Source organism: Astyanax mexicanus, unplaced genomic scaffold (genome assembly GCF_023375975.1).
Source record: "Astyanax mexicanus isolate ESR-SI-001 unplaced genomic scaffold, AstMex3_surface scaffold_81, whole genome shotgun sequence".
Classification (NCBI taxonomy): Eukaryota; Metazoa; Chordata; class Actinopteri; order Characiformes; family Acestrorhamphidae; genus Astyanax; species Astyanax mexicanus.
In genome coordinates this window covers 50,001-55,064 of record NW_026040091.1, presented here as the reverse complement: position 1 = coordinate 55,064, position 5,064 = coordinate 50,001, and the positions used below count along the sequence as shown (strand labels likewise).

The window sequence follows — 5,064 nt, the reverse complement described above, 5'->3', positions numbered from 1 at the left end:
ACTCCGAGAAGAACCGCGACCTCGGCGCGGCGGGGGCCGTTACCGGCCTCACACCGTCCCTGGGCTGAGCCTCTATCAGAAGGACTCAGGCCCCCCGGCCCGCGCCGAGAGATACGGACTTCTATACGCCACATGTCCCGACGCCCGTGAAGGACGGGGGATTCGGCGCTGGGCTCTTCCCTCTTCGCTCGCCGCTACTAGGGGAATCCTTGTTAGTTTCTTTTCCTCCGCTTAGTAATATGCTTAAATTCAGCGGGTCGTCTCGTCTGATCTGAGGTCGCGCTCGAAGGGCTGTCGTCGCCAGGCGTACGCCGCCGCGAGGGAGGGCGGGAACCACCCCTCGCGGTCTGGCTGGAAACCGTTCGGAGGAACCCTTTCGAGACGGGGAGGTTCGATTCGGCCGGAGGACGAAGGATGAAAACGGGAAGAAAAAAACTTAAGCCCCCCCTCTTCGCCTTCTACCGGAGCTATCCTACCAACCTCTCTTTTGCCGCGCTCTCGGCCCGAACGAAAAGGAGAGGGAGGACGGAGATCCGCCGACGGAGAGACGGCGCGCATAACGGGCAGCCAGAGAGGGTAAAAACCCACCGGCAGCCGTCGCTACGACGTCTCTCCACGGATCGCCGCCACCTCTCCCCTCGCCGAACGAGGAACGGTAGAGGACGGTGTGTGGAAAGCCGGCCTCCGAGACCCATCGCTGGGCAACGGAGACGAAGGCGAGAGGGGTGGACGAAAGTCTTTTCCCCGCGATCAAGCCCGTCGAGCGGCTTTTATCGAGTCCCGAACGAGAAGGGAACCTGACCGAGTCTGCTTTTAGGAAGACGAAGGTGCGGGCACCTGCGAACCTCCAGCCGCGGTCCCCTCGAACCGTCTCTTAACTCTTCCCGGAGGGAAGAGGGAGACGGAACGAAAAGGTCCGATAGATTGGAATAGCGACCCTCAGACAGGCGTGGCCCCGGGATTGACCCGGGGCCGCAATGTGCGTTCAAAGTGTCGATGATCAATGTGTCCTGCAATTCACATTAGTTCTCGCAGCTGGCTGCGTTCTTCATCGACGCACGAGCCAAGTGATCCACCGCTAAGAGTTGTACTCTTTATGGTTGTTTTTGTTTCGAAGCCATGTAACCAACAGACACAAAAGTGACGGTTTGAAATAATGTTTTACGGCAGCCGCGGGTACGGGCGCCCCGGAACGCCTAAGCGAACTCGGGGTCATCAAACCGCGCCGCCGAGCCGCCTCCGGAGTAAGAAACCCCGCAGACGGACTTCGGGGGCCAGGTACCCGTCTCCCTTTGGCCGTAAAACACGTTTTTGCTCAGGACACCGTTTTTTCGATCAAGTCATTAAAAGGCCGAAGGGAATCCCTGTAGTTCCCAACGTCGGGCCGTGGCTTGAACATTTTTGTTGGTGGAAATGGGAGTCGCGCCTACTGGGAGGCACTACCAACCCAAGTCCCGGTAATGATCCTTCCGCAGGTTCACCTACGGAAACCTTGTTACGACTTTTACTTCCTCTAGATGATCAAGTTCGATCGACTTTTCAGCACAGCACCAAGGCCCCGCGAAGGAGCCCCGGCGTGGCCGATCCGAGGACCTCACATAACCATCCAATCGGTAGTAGCGACGGGCGGTGTGTACAAAGGGCAGGGACTTAATCAGCGCGAGCTGATGACCCGCACTTACTGGGAATTCCTCGTTCATGGGGAATAATTGCAATCCCCAATCCCCGTCACGAACGGGTTTAAGCGGATTACCCGCGCCTCTCGGCGTAGGGTAGGCACACGCTGGCCCGGCCATTGTGGCGCGCGTGCAGCCCCGGACATCTAAGGGCATCACAGACCTGTTATTGCTCCATCTCGCGTGGCTATACGCCACTGGTCCCTCTAAGAAGTTAACCGCGACCGCGGGGGGCCGCGTAACTATTTAGCACGAAGGAATCTCGTTCGTTATCGGAATTAACCAGACAAATCACTCCACCAACTAAGAACGGCCATGCACCACCACCCACAGAATCGAGAAAGAGCCATCAGTCTGTCAATCCTTTCCGTGTCCGGGCCGGTGAGGTTCCCCGTGTTGAGTCAAATTAAGCCGCAGGCTCCACTCCTGGTGGTGCCCTTCCGTCAATTCCTTTAAGTTTCAGTTTTGCAACCATACTCCCCCCGGAACCCAAAGACTCTGGTTTCCCCGCACGCTGCCCGGCGGGTCATGGGAATAACGCCGCCGGATCGCGGGTCGGCATAGTTTACGGTCGGAACTACGACGGTATCTGATCGTCTTCGAACCTCCGACTTTCGTTCTTGATTAATGAAAACATTCTTGGCAAATGCTTTCGCTTTCGTCCGTCTTGCGCCGGTCCAAGAATTTCACCTCTAGCGGCGCAATACGAATGCCCCCGGCCGTCCCTCTTAATCATGGCCCTGGTTCAGGAAACCCACAAAATAGAACCGGAGTCCTATTCCATTATTCCTAGCTCAGGCATTCAGGCGAGTTTGGTGCCCGCTTTGAACACTCTGATTTTTTCAAAGTAAACGCTCCGGACCCCTGAGGACCGGACACCCAACCAAGGGCATCCGGGGGGCGCCGGGAGGCAGGGTCTGGGACAGGCGGTAGCTCGCCTCGCGGCGGACCGCCAGCCCACTCCCGAAGTCCAACTACGAGCTTTTTAACTGCAGCAAATTTAATATACGCTATTGGAGCTGGAATTACCGCGGCTGCTGGCACCAGACTTGCCCTCCAATGGGTCCTCACCCATGTGTTTAGGATACGTTCATTCCGATTACAGGGCCTCGAAAGAGACCTGCATCGTTATTTTTCGTCACTACCTCACCGTGTCGGTAATGGGTAATTTGCGCGCCTGCTGCCTTCCTTGGATGTGGTAGCCATTTCTCAGGCTCCCTCTCCGGAATCGAACCCTGATTCCCCGTTACCCGTGGTCACCATGGTAGCCCCCTATGCTACCATCGACAGCTGATAGGGCAGACATTCGAATGAGACGTCGCCGCCGCGGTGGGCGCGCGATCGACCCGAGGTTATCTAGAGTCACCAAAGGGCCGGGGGAAACCCTCGCGGGTCCCCCCGGGTGGGTTTTGGGTCTGATAAATGCACGCATCCCGGCCCCCCCGAGAGAGGACCGGTCAGCGCTCGTTTGCATGTATTAGCTCTGGAAGTACCACAGTTATCCGAGTAACGTGTGGAGCGATCAAAGGAACCATAACTGATTTAATGAGCCATTCGCAGTTTCACTGTACCTTCCGTGTGCACTTAGACCTGCATGGCTTAATCTTTGAGACAAGCATATGTTACTGGCAGGATCAACCAGGTTGCTGCGAGTGGTTTTTGTCACAGAAAAAACCATTGGTTCTTAGAGGGGAGAGGGATCGGCCCCGTACCGTCCGAAGAACCCCCCGGGGAGGGGGGGACGGGCGGAGAGGCTCGTCCGAGCTCACCCCTCATTGCTCCCAGTGGAAATTAGTGTGGCAACTCCGCTGCGCGAGTTCCCGCTTGCTTCGGGGATAACAAGGAAACGCTCGTTCCGAAACCGGGGGTCCGGAGCTTTTTGAAGCCGGGTGCTGGAGCTCGGGGGCCGCGAGGACCACCGAGGCATCGAGTCCGACGGCTCCGGGCCGACCGGTTATCGTGTTAGGGCAGATTGCGATATAGACGGGCCGTCTACGACTCCCTCGGATAGGTTCGGAAAGGTCCTCCCCCTGACGGAGGACCCCCCTGGAGGCTAACCCGCTGGGTCGGGTAGGAACGCACCGCGCACAGTGGCCACGGAGGGCCGCGCGGTTGCCTACCCAGGCGGGCTTGGTAGTCCATTCGATCGGGTCAAAATAATAAAAGAGATACCCCCCCTGGAACCGTCTCTGGAAGTTTGGTTTTTCCTCCGTACCGCCTGGGGGGCGGGGGGCGGGACGGAGGCCGACCTGCGGAGCTTCATGGTCGGGTAGGATCGGGTCCGTGTTATAGTGTCCAAAAATCCACTTTGGAACTATTAATGGGGCTTTATTTAAGCTCTGCCATGCTTAGAAATGAATGGAGAATCATCTCCAGTGCTTGGACCCCTATAGATTGCCACTCTCCTCAACAGTCCGACGGCACCCCTTTGAAAAACCCCCCGACGAAAAATCCTCCAGAGCGCGGGCGAACTCGCTCCGAGGCCGACCGGAGTGCACCTTCGTCGGGCAAGGGAGTCGGGCGAAGGGGGTCAGAAATCCTGGAGCTCGCCACCCTCACTAGTTTTTGGCGTGAAATGGTAGACCAAAAGTGGGGACTTAGAAAAATTTCGCACTTTTTCGACCTACCACTGGTAGACCGAGTGGGACTTAGTCATTTTTTCAGCTTTTTCGGGCCTACCACTGGTAGACCAAGTTGGACTTAGTCATTTTTTCAGCTTTTTCGAGCCTACCACTGGTAGACCAAGTTGGACTTAGTCATTTTTTCGACTTTTCGAGCTTACCACTGGTAGACCAAGTTGGACTTAGTCATTTTTTCAACTTTTCGAGCCTACCACTGGTAGACCAAGTTGGACTTAGTCATTTTTTCAACTTTTCGAGCATACCACTGGTAGACCAAGTTGGACTTAGTCATTTTTTCGACTTTTCAGAGCTACCACTGGTAGACCAAGTTGGACTTAGTCATTTTTTCGACTTTTCGAGCCTACCACTGGTAGACCAAGTTGGACTTAGTCATTTTTTCGACTTTTCAGAGCTACCACTGGTAGACCAAGTTGGACTTAGTCATTTTTTCAACTTTTCGAGCCTACCACTGGTAGACCAAGTTGGACTTAGTCATTTTTTCGACTTTTCAGAGCTACCACTGGTAGACCAAGTTGGACTTAGTCATTTTTTCAACTTTTCGAGCCTACCACTGGTAGACCAAGTGGGACTTAGTCATTTTTTCGACTTTTCAGAGCTACCACTGGTAGACCAAGTTGGACTTAGTCATTTTTTCAACTTTTCGAGCCTACCACTGGTAGACCAAGTGGGACTTAGTCATTTTTTCAACTTTTCGAGCCTACCACTGGTAGACCAAGTTGGACTTAGTCATTTTTTCGACTTTTCAG

At 55.2% G+C, this 5,064-nt stretch overlaps 2 non-coding genes across 2 annotated transcripts; both read right to left on the bottom strand.

The window, feature by feature from the left end:
- Positions 1–933: 933 nt before the first annotated feature.
- Positions 934–1,087, bottom strand: LOC125798723 (5.8S ribosomal RNA). The gene has a single exon (XR_007437522.1). It is a non-coding gene; the product is annotated as a 5.8S ribosomal RNA (ribosomal RNA).
- Positions 1,088–1,458: 371 nt separating this feature from the next.
- On the bottom strand, positions 1,459–3,321 carry LOC125798713 (18S ribosomal RNA). The gene has a single exon (XR_007437515.1). It is a non-coding gene; the product is annotated as an 18S ribosomal RNA (ribosomal RNA).
- Between the last annotated feature and the right edge of the window lie 1,743 nt (positions 3,322–5,064).